The sequence below is a fragment of the Rosa rugosa genome, chromosome 7, assembly GCF_958449725.1.
Source record: "Rosa rugosa chromosome 7, drRosRugo1.1, whole genome shotgun sequence".
In the NCBI taxonomy this organism is placed as follows: Eukaryota; Viridiplantae; Streptophyta; class Magnoliopsida; order Rosales; family Rosaceae; genus Rosa; species Rosa rugosa.
Genome location: NC_084826.1, coordinates 25,639,630 through 25,656,874, shown reverse-complemented (window position 1 = coordinate 25,656,874; position 17,245 = coordinate 25,639,630). Strand labels below are relative to the sequence as shown.

Below are 17,245 nucleotides of genomic sequence, written 5' to 3'. Positions count from 1 at the left end.
CACAATTCATATAAGGGAGATCAACACGTCTAGCAATTGTAACTTTTGTAGGTAGAATACCGACCTTTCACCATTCTCCAGATGAAAGAACGTACCTTAGGTGGAATGCATGCATACCAAACAACCTTCCAGTACGACCTATTAACGCCACATGACCTATTAGATCCAGACGCCCTCGAATCACGTTCAGCTGCCCTTCTAGCTACATGATACCCATTATGGACAGTATAATATTAGCCCTTCTTATCATAGTGTCATACAAGTCTGTCGTCCGACCCACGCAAACTAAGAAGGACACGTCCAATTATCTCAACCTCCGAAGGTGTAAAAAGGGCCTGAAGTAATTCCTCATTCCACTCGTGCATATCCACATCAATCAGATCAGCAACTCGTAAGTCTTCCAAACCTTCAGGTGGTCTAGAGAAAGGCTTGAAACTGTAGGGGTGTGGTACCCAAGGATCAGCCCATACTGCAATATTCCGACCATCCCCAACTTGAAATCACAACCTTTCTTTCAACAACTCTCTTCCATGAATAATACTCCGCCAAGCATACGAAGCACCATTCGGTAACACCGCATCCAAAAATCCACAATTTGGGAAGTAAAGCAATCAGAGAAGTAGGGTTATGTAATATCCGCCAACCTTGTTTAGCAAGTAACACTTGGTTGAAGTGTACCATATTGCGAAACCCTAAACCTCCCTCATCTTTAGGAACACAAAGTTTCTCCCAAGAAAGCCAGCGAATTTTCTTCTCATTCAATTTGTCACCCCACCAATATTTTACCATTAGGCTATGCATCTCTATACACAAGTGTTTCGGGAGCTAAAAACAATTCATGACATAGGTAGGAATAGACTGCGCAACAGCCTTAATCATAATTTCCTTGCCAGCAATACTCAATGTCTTCTCCCTCCATCCGCTTGTACGCTTTCTCACCTTCTCTGTTAAGAAACCAAATGCCTTAGCCTTGGAGTAGCTAATTTCAATAGGGAGTCCAAGGTATTTGTCATGTTTATCAACCCTCATGACACCCATAATTTCTGCAAGTTCTTCCTGCTTTGCCATCTTTACATTCTTGCTAAAAGCCACGGAGCTCTTCTGGTAATTAATTAGCTGACCAGAAGCATCTTCATACTTCTTGAATATATTCTTCAAAACAAGGCACTCCTCTGGCTCGGACTTGAAGAAAATAAACGAGTCATCAGCAAAAAAGAGGTGTGAAATGGAAGGTGCACCTGTACATATTTGGATACCATGCAACTGGCTAGACTCCTCCGCACGCAATATCAATTTAGACAGAGCCTCCGCACAAAACAGAAATAGATATGGTGAAATGGAATCCCCTTGCTGCAATCCTCTACAGGGCACCACCTTCCCCCTAGGAGCTCCATTAATAATGAAAGAGTATGACACTGTAGTTACACACCTCATTACCCAATTAACCCAAGTAGGACTAAATCCAAGCTGCATCAACACCACCTTCAAGAAGCTCCACACGATCATATGCCTTACTCATGTCTAGCTTCAAGGCACCAAAACCAATATGCCCCCTTCTTTTAGGCCTTATTAAGGGCTAAGTTGTTGAGGATAAGGTAGTTCGTCAAACCTGCAGCCTAACCGGCCAAAAGACTTATTCGACCAGCAATAGATTATCCGGAAGTATATCGATTACATGAGACAACATTTATATAGAGCCATCTAACCCGGCTAATTCTAGAGCAATACGTCACTGCACCAAATTATAGGACGTACTGAAATATTTTTATGGCAGTTCTATTAATTGATAGTAACAATATATTAATCGTAACATCCCCTACAAGCTGATGAGAGTAGGTAAATCCATTGTCATGCTGCAACAGAAAAGAAAAAGAATTAGAAAGTTTCACCAATGCAAGAACCCATTGTACTGGTTCCAAGAGTAATGAGCAGCAGCACCGGCAGGCCGGCCTAGCTCCATGGGAACTTGGGAAGAAAGGATCAGTAATCAAAGACCAAGTCCCAGGAAAAAGCTGTACTTCTTAATCCCCAAACACCCTTGTCAAGTAAGTCCTAAACCAATTTGGAACAGAGCCGTCTTTGGCGTTAATTTTTCTTCTTCTTTTTCCAGTTTTTTAAGTTTATATTCTTTCAGTTTATATTCTAACATTTTTCCTTCTTTCATTTTTTTAATAGAAGATAATTTAGCCAATAGAAAAATAATAAGACGAAGGGCAAATGATGCAAAAAAATGAGACAAGCTATAGTATTGTGATGTTTATCATACACTCATTTTACATCTACTTGAACAAAATTACAACATTGAGAACAAAGTTACCATATTCATTTATACTATTTACATATAATTAAAACAAAATCACAACATTGACAACAAATTTGTTCAAAAACTTGTAACAATGTTGTAGGTGGTGTAATTACCATTAATAGAACTAAGATTACACAAAATATGACTCAGGTTACCACTTTGACAACAAATTTGTTGTCACATTTGTAAATGTGTGTATGATATAAGGGTATGTATTATAGAATTTTTCCGAAAAAACTGATTAGGCGTGTATGTTTCTCGACATGTGAGTGTGACCTTCCACATGCTATGCAAAAATAATATGATAAAACGGAGAGAAAAATGATGCAGAAAAACTACATAAGCTAGAACGTTTCTCTCAACTAGCACACATGTACCGATACATGGAGATTAGTAGGGTTCTATGCATGATCCGATTGAGTTTAGTACCCCCTTCAATGGCTGAATCTTGGGGGTTTTGGTGACGTTAGCTGACAATAATGTCAAGGGGTCAGTGCCAGGGATGCTTAATTAATTACAGTGACCGGTATGTGCATGTCTCTGCATGTGCTGATATTTACTTGTCCTAGCTACCGGGACTATTACAAAATGTGAATGTCTCTGTATGTGCATATATATAGGTTAAGAACAAAATACGATTTTATGATGGAAGATAATTAACTACATAATTCAACAACGTTACGAAAATGCTAGAAGCTTTATGTCAAGACCTACAGACAGAGATAGCATACACATAAGTCGTTAAGTGCGAATTTTTGGCTATGGATGGGACTGTGAGTGTAAATATTGTTGAAGCTAATTAAATCCTTGGTCGAGTTCTTGGCTTTGGTTCATGTCCTTAGAATCTCACATGAGAGAAGGGAGAACAAATTCTGAACCTGAGACGACTCCCCGGAAGAAACCCGGTGGGAATTGGAATATAGCTCTAAAGCATTATTCCGGCCGGCAAGTCATCCCAGGCTCATATCTACTCTCCACCTATTCATGCAAGATTTTAGACAATAGGAAATAATGATCAGATATATTATTCCAGTTCAGTACATCCATGCAGCCTTGATCAAACTATTTATAGGGAAAAAACATGGACACAAGTGCGTACTGTGTCATTATATCTTCCACATCCAAAGTTTGGTTGAAAGGTGCTTTTTCATGCACCATGATTCCATTCAAACTTTTGACTAGGACCCTTTAAAAGCTTTATTATCTGCAATGTGAAAAAGGAAGGAGATCGAATCGGGCAAATGGCATGTCATGGAGATGCATGACTTTAATGTGAGTGGATTTGATATTGTGTCTTTTTGTTTTTACAAGAGTCCTTTAAATAATACTTTGATATTTCAAACATACAAACATGGTGCTCTCGATTTGTACATTTCGTTCTGTGCATCTTCCTTTTGTTGAAGTCTTGAAGATGCCGTAAAGTCATCATACAACTCAAGCTAGCTCGACTTAAAAGAAGGCAAGCTATTTTATTTAAGTTGGTTCATTTATATTCTCACCGGCCCCTCTATCTTACAAAAGAGCTTATAATAAGACCACTAAAATAAAGACTTCATGAGAATTTTCTAATCAATATTGAAAGTTTTTTTTTCTTCCTTTTTTAATATATAAACCATTACGTCACACCTTGGATGAGGATTGAACGCATGACCTTCCAAATAAAAAATAATTATCTTATCACCGCACCAAACACACGCAATGGTTGGGAGTAGGGGCGTAGGCAGCATGGGCCTTCTCAATTTCTCATCAAAGCCATTGATTGGTTAAAAAAAAAAATGCAAAGCACAAATATTATTAGTACATGCAAAATGAGAAATACTAATTGACTAACATGTGAGAGAGAGAGAGAGACGAAAATGTCTTCGACAAAGTATGTTAGGGATTAATCTTGTACGTGGTACCAATGTTATAGTTTTAATGTAGGGAACTAAAGTGTTAAATAACCCGAACTTCAAAGATTGTTTGTGATAAAAACTCTAAAAGTGCAACGTGCAAAAAGCTTACACCTCAATGCCTAGAAAGGGCTTTAAGGCTTTCGAGGCTTAAGGCTTAAGAAAACATCTAACCCACTACCACAAAAGTGGGCTTCACACACCATTTTGAATGGTGTGAATTGGGTCAATGGACACCATTGATTAGTGGAGATGATCAATAGGCACGGTTGTAGACACTAATTATTGTTGGTATCTTTTGCTGGCTTGACAAATACCCAACAAACTCACCAACCAAATCAATAGTGAGTAAATTGTGAGTCCCAAATAATGATTGGTGACTCTATCAAATTATATTTAAAAAAAAGATTAAATACTTGTTACTCCTCAAACTTTGCCCTGAAAAACAGTTTAGTCCCTCGCCTTTTAAATTAAACTGGATAGTCCTTATTCTTTGCAAATCTCACACAACAGGTCCAAAATGACATTTATACCCCTCACTTCCTTTTTCTATATTATTTTTCTCTCTTTTTTTTTTTTTGTTTTACTCTCTCTTTCTCTCTTTCTCTCACTCGCTCACCAACGGTGACCCGCCTCTTCTTCCTCTTCTCTTCCACAGCGATGGCCCCGCCCCATTCTCCGATGGGCCACTCCACCCAAAACAACGCCGCACTTCTCTCCAACCTCGGCATCGGACCCCACTCCACCCAAAACGAGATTGAGACTCCACGCCGGCGACATCAACGTTCTTCTGCAACCCAACTCTCTCCAAACGCCATCTCTCTCTCTATCATCCTTCTCAACCCGACGCCTCCAATTCTGATCGACAAGGCCCAGCCTCGATTCCGGACCCGAAGACTATTTTGGTGACCGGCAACAGAGGAAGAGGATCCACATTGCTCGACCCAGGACCTCCGGCAACAGACCTCTGGTACTCGACCGAGGACCTCCGGCGCTCGACCTCCGGTGCTCGACCCAGCTCTCCGGCGCTCGACTCAGGCCAGTGGTAGAGGAGAATGATAAACCGGGTGCCCAGAGCTTTTCTCTAGGTGCCCAAAGCAATTATTTTCTTTCTTCTTCTTTTCTCTTTTTTGGTAAAATGGGATCGGAGCTGGGTGCAGATGGTGGAATTGGTCTCTGAGGTTTGGTTGAGTTGGGCAGAGTGGTGTGACGAGTCAAACTCACAAGGAACTGGAGAGGGAGTTGTCGGAGAGTCAAGGTTATGGGTACAGTTGTGGGCTGGGTTCTGGATCGGGCACCAAGTCGGGATCTTTAGCTTTAGGTTAGTGTTTGCTGTCTAGCTTTCTGTAGAGGTGATAATGTGATGGATTGATGTTGGTATAGCAATTGAAATTGGGATATTTTGTTTTTTGAATCATATGATGGCGGAGGAGTCACGGGAGTGGCGGCCGACAAGGGATTGGGAGTGGTGAGGGGAGTCAACGGGGCAAAGGATGGGGTTGGACTGAAAAGACATGGTGGTCTTCTCGCCGTTGTGGGAGTCGCGGAAGGGGCTTTGGATGTAGTAGATTGGGCGACAGGGGAATTGAGTTTGGGATGATGGTCTGCACTAACGGCAGAGTATGCCTACACCAACTCACAGAGAGAGAGAGAGAGAGAGAGAGAGAGAGAGAAATTAAAAAAAAATTGAAAAAAGAAGATGAATGAGGGCATAATAGTCAATTTAGGTCTGTTGAGGACCTGTTGTGTGAGATTTGCAAAGTATAAGGACTATCCAGTTTAATTTAAAAGGCGAGGGACTAAACTGTTTTTCAGGGCAAAGTTTGAGGAGTAACAAGTATTTAATCCTTAAAAAAAATTAAATTTCTCAATGGGCATCTATCCGAGCAGTCAACTAACCGTTACTTGATTTATCAAAATTCAACACTTATGCATAAAACACAATCCATGACTTTAAATGTTCACAATATCTCAATTTAGAATAGATCATGAGTTCATGACTACAACACTTCAGCAATCGTCTATTGACCACTGCTAATTATGAATCTAAATATACAGTCTTCCTTTAATCCATCAGGAATGTGGATCATTGGTTCCTCACAAGGATTCATGCTTCTGCCAACAGATCATCACTTTTGGTATGATCTGATAAGAGAAGAGATGAGAGTTAGTAAAATGAATTGGTACCCAAATTTTTTTTGAACTTTTCGAAAAGAAAAATATATTAGTATCAGTACCATATCTCACAATCAGGGATTCGATTCAGAAGCCAAAAACCTTAAGAAAATCTGTGAGACTAAATGCCCAAAACATCACCAAAACTAGTCTGACTCGAGCAATAAATAGTTGAATACCATCCCGAGAAGCTACAGTAACACCAACCCTTCTGAAAACATGTATCCAAATTCAGTTCAATATGAACTAATCAAAATATAAAATAAAAAAAAGTTTCATTATTTCTTACCAAAATGAAAATTTCATTCTAACCTTCAAAAATAAACCCAAAATTTAGATCTGCCATCAACAGAGATGCATGCAATAGCCTAAAACCAAAATCAAAACCAAAGAACCAACCAAATATAATTACCTATAATTAATGAACCAAAACCCTAAAATTCAAAAAGAGAAATAATTTGCTGTACCTTTTGTGTAAATATGAGATTTCATTCCATACGGGTATCAAATTCTCGCCATTTTGAAGGAGATGAAGCGAAACTATTACAACAACTAGCCGGATGGAAGATATGTCTAATTTTGTGCAGTACAGGTAGGTGATTGAGAGATTGCTACTTCTCTGCTATCTTCAAAACCAGAGATGGAGAAAGATAGACAAATAGAGAGAAGAGGCACCTTTCAGACAACACGACTGCTACGATTTTACCGGGATTCATATTGTTGCCCTTCTTTGTACATCAGAGAGTGAATGAGAGAGCCTTTAGAACGGTCTGGAAGATCTGAGAAGGGGAAAGTGGGTTTGGAGTCTTTGGACTCTGTGTTATATATCTTGAAGGGAAAGGGGAACGGCTGTGATCATCTCCTTAGATGGAACGGCTGTGATCTTCTAGGTATCAAGTGATTGAGATAAGCCCAAATTCTGCGTCGGGGCAAAACAAGAGAAGATTGACTTATTACTTGTTTGGTGACACTGCAACAGTTGAAGTCAGTATAGTTTTTGGAAGGATTGGTGAGATATACAATGGGCTCTCACCATTGATTAAAACGTGGGTATTTATTGGTATCCTTAGCCCATGTTTGTTGTGGTGACCTCACACATTCGCCTTTTAAAACATTGATGGCAAATGGTCCATTTTAATGGATATGAATAGAGATGAAAGTATCACATTGATACAAAATTTTGAGTACAAATATCACGTTGATCACTTTTTAATTAATCCGGTCAAAAGATTTAAGGCACTTATGGTGAATTTAGCTACAAGTTGACATAACTAAAATCTGAAATTTGATTTTGCAAAATATGGATCGGTAAGTCCAATGTCACATATGATGGTTGCCATGAGGGCCCAAAAGGGATCCACTACTAGAAAATTTGCCATTAGCCACCCCCTTATTAGACACACTTTTGTAACAGTATCATTTGATAGAGCAAATGACACCCTTCATTATTTTCTTTTTCATTTGTTTAATAAATACACATAACCGTGACAACTGAGAAGGTAAATTAGTATATCTAAATATAGGGATTTATTAGATACAAATATCAGTACGTATTTGAGAAAAAATAAAAGTAAATAAAATAAAATTATATAAATTGGATAGATCACACCCTTATCCGTATATTTTGTTTGCACACTGTTATTATGACCATGACTTTCAATTTCTCCAACTAAAATCCGTATTAATACTTAAATTTTTATGTAATATATATATATATATATATTTAAATAGAAACATATTTAATATGTTGTTAAACATATATATATATATATATATATATATATATATATATATATATATATATATATATATATATTTAAATAGAAACATATTTAATATGTTGTTAAACCCAAAAAATATACCAAAAATATTTATCAGAGATATTTGTTTTATAAATAAAAAGGAAGAGAAGACGTTTAATTGCTTTAGGTTTCGTAACATAGATAAGGATAAGAGGTTATTTGTAGGGGTGGGCGCGGTTCGGTGTTAGGCCAAAACCGCAACCGAACCGCTTCATTCAGTTGTGCTATATTTAAAACCGCAACTGCATTTTAAAAACCTACACCGCTTACTTCGGTTACACCGTTTTGCGGTGCGGTGCGGATCGGTTTCGGTTGTGTTCGACTTTCTATTTTTTCGCATATTTTCGACCAAAGTCGAAAAATTTAGCTGTCCTAAAATGAGTAACCATTACTATCAAAATATCAACAAAATAAACCACTATAATCTGTTCACTAAATCAAGTAATGAACATTTCAAATAACCTGTTCATGACATCAAAATCTCAAGTTCTCAACTAGACAAATAACATTAACACTGTCAAACATGCAGATCAACTATCAAACATTCAAACATCAACAATTTGCTCCAACTATTCAACATTTCAAACCAAAAAGCAATTTCCAAAACTAAATCAAAGTTCCGGTGCTTGACCCAGTTGGTGTCGCATTGGGAGTTTGTGATGCTCCACTTCCCTGACAGTAAAATAAAAAACAGACTTGTAAATCGAAACATTCCCAATCAAACCACAATTCTCAAACAATAAGTAAGAAACTAATGAACCCAAAATCGAGCTGCTAAGAACAATGCCCATTTTCAGAGAATGCAGAGTAACTAAGATCAAGTTCATTCTTCAAAAACTAACAAATCCAAGAAACATGTATGGCCAAATTTATGAACAACAAGGAACATTTTTGACACAAACAAACCCAAGAAACGGAAAATGATGCAGGGTAATAGTTCATATACAAAGACAATCATCCAAGAAACTAAGAATCGAGTTTGTTCATCAAAAGATTAAACAATCTCCAAGAACCAGTCATGGAGTTTTAAGATCAAATCGAAACAAGCTGAACCCAAAATTTAACCCAAGTAAGATCAATCCGAAACTGATGCTCCCAAACAAGCTGAACCCAAAATCTAACTCAAAATCAATTCGAAATTGAAATCGAACTAACTCTCCATACCGATTCCATCCTCAGATCAGATGAGAGCTGAGAAGACCATTATCGTCAGCGTCAGTCGGCGTCGTCAGTCTTCGATTGGCATGGAGTTGAGGCGTCTTCAGTCAACTGAGAAACTGGGGAGAGGTCGGCGTTGACTCGTTGAGTCGAGAGAGATGAGGTCGGGAGGAGGCAAAGTCGAAATGAGAGATTGAGAGGCTGATGCTAGGGTTTTCTCTCATTGAGAGTAATCCAGTGCATCAGGGAGTAGCTATACCTGGATTTCCACCAATTACAATTCGACAGCACATTTAAAAATATATAGATAATACTAAATTAAGTAAAATAATATTAATTTAAATAAATATTAAATATCCGGTCCGGTTCGGTTATTTTCGGGCGGTTCAACAACTAAAACCGGTCCCGAACTGTAATACTCCGGTTCAGTCCGGTTATATCATTTTTCCACCCTTGTTTCATCCGGTTCGGTCCCCGAGCCGATATTCTGGGCCGGTTCGGCCGGTTTTGAGGCTCCGGTTCGGTTTCTGCCCAGCCCTAGTTATTTGTTCTCTTAAGAAATTTCAATATGGAGGGATCTTGTAGTGCCCGTGAAGGCTTGTTTAGAAGTGATTGCAAACTTAAGCTTCCAAACGATCCCAGACGAGATTTCCCTTCCAATTTTATTCAAGCAAGTCTCACCATCACTACAACAATGATAGTCATTTCTAAGGGTGCGATTTGGTCGGAAAAGCCACTTTCCCCGTCGGAAAAAGCTATTTCCGACAGCTAGGTGCCCTCGGTGGTCCTCGGAAAAAATGTCATTGGAAATAGTCTTTTTCAGACCAACCCTCAGAAAAAGATATATTTCCGACAACCAGATGTGGTCATAAATAATTTTTCGGTGGTCGGAAATTGTTATTCCTCAACGACGACAAATAGTATTTCCGACAAAAGATGTTTGTTGGAAATAATTCGTTGCTTGTAGGAAAAAATTGGTTGCTAGCCAATCCATTTTTTTCCAAGGACTTATTTCCGACGAATAGTAGTGGTCGGAAAAAACTATTTCTGATAAGAATATTTAATTCCGACGACTATTTGGCATCGAAAATGAATAAGTTTCGAGGATCATATTTTCCTCGGAAATTGATATTTTCTGTCGGAAAAATATAATCTAATATTTCCGAGAATGATATTGTGGTCGGAAAAAGTGGTCGGAAATGTTTTTCCACGAGATTTATTCGTTGAAATTTGTCAGCAATTTTTTTTTTCCTCCCACTCAATTTAATATTCAATTAACCTGATTGGAAGAGGTAGATGAATCAAGATTAATAAAAAAAAACATACAAGGAGACAATTAAATCTTCATAAAAAAAATTGCATTAGAAGAAACATAGTTAATCATTCATACATATGTTCAAACAAAGATAAATATTCAAAATTTGGTCTTTATAATATAATCATTTCTTAAGCAAGGAAGCTAACAATATATCTAATAAAAGTCCTCGATCATTAGAGTTTGCATCATATTCATGAGCAACATCTTCATCACTATCTTCATCATGGTGTGCACTTGAATCTGTTGCAATATTGTCCTATTGTAAAAGAAAAACAAAGAAGTTAGAATGCAAAATAAGTAAGAGCTAAAACATGCAGTAAATAGCATGAACAATAGCAACATATACAAATATTTTAAAGATAGAAATAGTACCACAGAATGTGAGTTTCTTGCTTTAGAATTTCAAGTAAACCATCATATATGACTTACACATTGGGTGTTCTACCCTAGTTGCATGATCTGGTTGTAGAGAAGGTTGTTGGTATGGCAGTGGCTAACTTGCCATTGATAACTTCCTCTTCTTGTCGTTGGCTGATGCCTTGGTCGGTTTCAACATCCTAATAACCAAAACATTAAAAAAAATAATCAGTAAGTATCAATAAGTATTACAATACTAATGTTTTTTTTCCTTAAAAAAAAAAAAAGTACAACATACACATGCTCCACTGGATATATAAGAAGATGAGAATAAAACATACATATCGAAACAAAAAACAAAAGTTTCATATTCAGTAGACAAGCCTTCCTCTTACTTAATTAGCCAGTAGACTCTACATGCCATTAGTGCAGATAACTATAATCATTTTGATAAAAAATTGCTGTAAGCCAAACTTACTCGATGACAAAACTACAACTCATCAAAAGAGTAGCATATGTAACAGTTCATCATCCCATTAATGTAAGAGTAACAAACATAATTCCAGACCAAAGAAGAAAGAAAAAAAAAACATATCTTCATTGAGACCACTCCCAACTTTTTCAGTGCAAGAGTAACAAACAAATCTTCATTCAGACCAAAGAACAAACAAGAACAGTTTATAATCAATGTGATTGATGCATCAAACTGATCGATCTTTCGTTGTAGATAAGGAGCTTACCTAACTTCTTCAATAGCATTGAACATGGCCTCCCACGATTAACTAATACCAATACAAAGCCCATCACTAAAACAGCACCATTCAGCCATAAATTTGACAAATTTTGCTCCGTATTAAAACCTAAGCCGTATTAAAACCTAAGACCAAGGAACAAACAAGAACAGTTTAAAGGGAATCTTTACTGAGCTAAGAATTACAATATGCTCTTTCTTAAATGTTGTGAGACCAAGAAACAGAGTTTAAATCTTCAAACTTGAATTATAAACGAGAATAAAGATGATGAATTACCTGGTTCGCTCACTTTGCTTCCTAACCGCGATCCGGATCGCACGACCTAGAACGCAATACGTTCGAGATAAGGGAATATTACCCAAAATTCTTGAGCCGTATTCCCCAAATGCTGACAATTGAGAAATTGGTTTATCTTGTTTCTGATTGAAAGACAGCTTGAAAACTTGATCATTGGGTAGTTGTCTATATCGCCAGTGATGGAAGCCCTTGGCTGCCCCAAAATTGCTCGATGAAAGACAAAACCCTAGCAAAGCTTTGTTTTTTTTTTTTTTCGCCATCTTCTCTAATATCTGTTTGTTTTGTAAGCTAAAAGTTTGAGATTTCTATTCTTATTTTAATAAAAGATGTCTTTATTTTTTTTTTGTTATTTGTAAATTACTTGTTTATCCTTTTTCATCGACGTGGTTTTCCTAGTATGTATATAAGGGGTATTTACGTAAACACCTTTGTTTTTTTTTTTTGATCAAATAAAGTAATAAACACCTTTGTTTTGGCTAACAAACTTTTTTATTTTAATAGATAAATTAATTAAAATAAAGAATCCTAATACGCTATTAGGATTAGGAATTATTAAAGTAAAAGAATCCTAAGACGCTAAATATAGAAGATTATCTAATATCCAGATTTTCAAAAAAGTTCTCTTAGGTTCTTAGTAGCAATCAGCGATGCAATTGTCTTCTAGTCACGCCTCTAACCTCAACCAACAAAATTTAGCATTACCAAAACTAAAAAAAGACTAAAATTTTGCAACATTGAAAACCCTAGCTAATTCGAGATTTAGGGTACTAAATGCAGAGAAGATCGAGAAACTAAGAGAGGAGAGATAGATGAGAGGAATTGAATTATAGAGATACCGTTGCTGGGAGGTATTGGTGTTCAGAGGTTTGTATGTGGAAGTTGCAGGGCAGTGATCGTCATATAATTTGAAGAACTTAGACGAGGGAAGAAAGAAATAAATGGAGAGGCTATTTATATGTGAGATCGAAACTACATCGTTTTAATGCCAATTAGTTGCTACACACTATTTATATTTGCCAAACCTTACCCAGAAGTTAAAAAGAAAAGAAAAAATTAGGGGCGAAAGTTTTCGCCCCTAATTCTTTTCATCCAAAATTTGAAATTCGGCACAATTAGCATGATCGATCGATCAAGTCTTATATAAATCCAAAACACATATGTATATATAACTATGAGACTTATAATATATATATATATATATATATATATATATATATATATATATATATATATATATATATATATAATGGACGAGTAATCTGGACGGGGACAATATCTTCCTTTAATCTTCTTCTTCTCCTTTTCAATTTAGGGTTTTCTAATTTTTTTTTTTTTGGATATGTAATTGGGAATCTTAAAAAAAAAAAAAAAAAAAAGTAGATACAGGTTACCACAATTGAATATTCCAGACCATCAGATATATTCAACTTTTAATTAAATCCAACGGTCTAAAATATTCAAAAAACTTGATGTATATACGTCAACATATACTAGAATTTTCCATATGTATTATGTATATATAACTATGAGACTTATAATATATATGTATATATATAATATGTATATATATATATATATTATGAGATTTATCCGATCTTACCTTATAACCAATATATAATAAAATTGTTTTGTCTTTAACATATAATGCATCAATTATAATAAACTAATAATATGTCATCAAGTGACCTGTGGAAAAATGGTAAAATTAATTTTGAAAAGTTAGAGATCCTATGTTCAATTCTCCTCTTTGACATAATATTTTTGTAAAAATTATACAATTTAGAGAAATATTTCCAAGGGTCACTAGCCGTCGGAAATATTTTGTTCATTACCGAGGGTACTTTGTTGCCCTCGAAATTAAGAAATCATTTCCGACAAAGTCAACTGCCTCTCGGAAATTGGTCTATCATTACCGACGACACAAAATCTTGTCGAAAATAATACTGGCGCCAAAAGGTCCCGTCAATTTTTTTGTTTTTCCGACGAAATTGGAACGCTTTTCCTACAACATATTGTCCCTCGGAAATAAAATATATTTTGACAGAACATTTCCGACGACCATTTTTTGTGGTCGAAAAAGGAGTTTTTTTGCGAGGGCAATTATGTGCTGTCGGAAATTTTCGTCGGAAATGAGGACTTTTGTTGTAGTGCATGTATAGCGTCTCCTCCCTCCAAGGATTTAAGCAACTATCACCATGAGTTTTCTCTCTACAATTAGAGTTCTTCTCTCAAGCACTCGAGGAGCATCTCTGTCACTCCTCAAGTTGATTTGAAAAACCTAATTTGCTGCAATCTTCTTCATCACCTAGTAATAGAACCATTTAAATTTAATCTTGATACTTTTATCTTGAGATATAAGCAATACTCATAATTGATCTTGACCGAATTATTTTTTACAGATTAGACTGAGCTTTAGCGGCATCACATCGGCATGCATGGTCATCCGTTAGCTTATTTGTGATTATGATTTCCTTCTTCCTTTCATATTTCATACTTTGAAATCTTATGAGTTGGTTGACTTCTTTGTCCTTTTGATCTATTTATATAGTCCATGACGATGGGTGGATAATTAAGCGCGAGAATGGCTGCAAATAGAGAAAGAGAGATGCAAAGATAAAGGGAGAAAGAAGAATTGCCGGAGAAAGAGAGGATTTTGTCGCCGGAGTCGAGCTGTTAGATATGATCATGATTAAATAAATAAAAAATTAACTTCAAAAAATATATTTATATATATCTGAAATAAATACTGTATAAATGAAAACTTATAGATAATAAAAATAAAATATTTTATATTTTGATAAATATCCCCATATAAAAAATAAAAACATTCTTCCAAACCCCTTCAAAAAAAAAAAAAAAATCTTCAAAAAAAAAAAGCAAATGAGGAGTGAGAAAAAAAAATTAACGCAAAATAATAAAATAGAAAAAAGGGAGATACTGAAGTCCTAAGCATAGCTTTTGGTTAGTGGAGCCTGCTATAGAGAATACCATTTTTCATTCCGTGACTGCACCGTACCTAATGAGTTTTAGATACTCTTATCCCTATCATTTGAAGCAAAAGATACAGAAAAAATTTAGTGGCCTATGAGGCTTTTGCTAGTAGTGATCTATGAGCAAAAGGGGGGCCTGAGAACTCTATATTATAGTTATTGAGGTGTTAGGCAGAGGATTTAGGCAAAGTGGGTTCTGAAATTTGAGTATCAAGTAGTATTGCACATGGTTAGTTCTCTGTCACATGTCCCTGGACATTGGCAAAGAATAGAAATGTTTAAAACTTGGTTTTGCGGTGAAATGCAACAAAACTGAAAACAATTTCAAAAGAATCCAAAACAAAGTTAAATTAAAACAATAAAAAAAAAGGTGTATTGTACATACCAGCAGAATATCAAGATCAATCGACACATGCACTTGTGTCGGCTACCTCTTCCGAGATCACATACCACCAGTGGCGGACGCAGAAAAATTTGTCAATGGGGGCGGTAAAAAAAATAAACAACTATAAAATAAAACTTCGATTAATAAACAAAATTTCAATCGATACATTTTATATCAAATAGATTGATCGATTTTCATTTAGTACATGAATTGCGAATAAAGCACCTAAATAATTAATATCATAAACAACTGGAAGTAGATTATTTGAGGAATCAAGCTGACAAGCAAACCGAAACCATCTGGTCTAAACACAATAATAAAAGTAGGGGGCTGGAGCTGAGTATTAGATCTTAGGGTAAAGCTATGGTATGTTAACATTTCTCATACATCAACTATTTTTACCACTTTAAGGACTCATGTTATCACTTTGAGGACTAATATTACTATTTTGAGGACTCATATGGTAAACTAAGAAAATTTACCACTTTAAGGACTTATGTTACCACTTTGAGGACTAATATTACTATTTTGAGGACTCATGTGGTAATTGAGAAAATTTACCACTTTAAGGACTCATGTTACCACTTTGAGGACTAATATTACTATTTTGATGACTCAAATTACCACTTTTAAGGCAATTGTATGCATGTCATACATTAACATTTTGTAGAATTTTCCTAGATCTTATTACCAGAGCAGAAATAAAGTTTCTTCATCTTTCTACTAATGATGGTATCATCTTGCTCTCTTCTTCGAAACCCATTTGTCTGATCATAATGATGAAGCCATATATTAACAATATGGCTGCAAGACGTACACCATCTGCTTCGATCAAAAAAGAACAAAAGCTAATTTGTAGAAATGGTAGAATGAAAGTCTACATCTTTCATTGCTGCCATTTTCCAACACTTAGTAAAAACTAAATCTTTTCAGTTCTCGTCTTCAATTTGGAGTCTTGGGCGATAGTTATTGGAAAAAATTTGCATCTTGCTGGCTGTAGAAGTGGTATTGAAACGATCGCAAAACGTACATAGAGGGGTAGATCAAGGAGAGGAAGAAGAGGAAGATGCAAATGGAAGTTCTGATTTTTAAATCGGGTCCATTTACAATGAATGAAACATAATTTTTGAATCTTTCGATATTGATAGTATAGAAGATGTTTAAAACCTTGTTACAATTTAATGTTAGTAAGCCGTATGTATTCAGATCTGACTTGTATATGACCTAGCCTCTGCTAGGGTTATCGTCGGCCTCCTCCTTCGAAAAAATTCCCAAACTTTCAAACCTCAATGGTCATGGCCATAGGTAGCCTTGTGGCTCATTGCCTTCTTCTTTTTGCTGCGTTCGATTTGGCGCTGGGAGTACCACCTTGGATAAGGAGCCCTGTGGTTCCTGTCAAAGACGGTGGTTGTGTTTTCATGGTTGATCTGAGGCTGAAGTCCGATGGTTTGAAGCCGTGGTGGTCTGCGGCAGATCGGCGCGGCTGGATCTTGGACCGAGGCTGTGGGGTGGGCGACCGTGGCGAGAGTATCACAGTCGGATTTAATGGTGTTCTCTATCTCAAAGGCGAGGCCTTCCTGGATCATGGCTGGTTCACAGCGGCAAGTTATGGTGACCATGTTCCCGATCTGGGTCTCGCATCTAAGCTCTGGGTTGGTGGTTGGCGGGAGCGCTACAACGGTGGGAAGCTTGGTTTACCTCTTTCTGCTTGCAGCGGTCGGGAAGGGCTGCTTCGGTCGGATCTGTCGCGGTGCTATGCGGCGGGGACGTATGGCGGAAGCGGTGGCGATCTGGAGTTTGGTGCCTGCAGGCGA

General features: G+C 36.7%; 1 long non-coding RNA gene across 1 annotated transcript; it reads right to left on the bottom strand.

The window, feature by feature from the left end:
- Positions 1-10,714: 10,714 nt before the first annotated feature.
- Positions 10,715-12,293, bottom strand: LOC133720458 (uncharacterized). The gene is made up of 4 exons (XR_009851873.1): positions 12,036-12,293; positions 11,748-11,884; positions 11,080-11,207; positions 10,715-10,906 (listed from the first exon to the last, which is right to left on the bottom strand). It is a non-coding gene; the product is annotated as an uncharacterized LOC133720458 (long non-coding RNA).
- Positions 12,294-17,245: the final 4,952 nt, after the last annotated feature.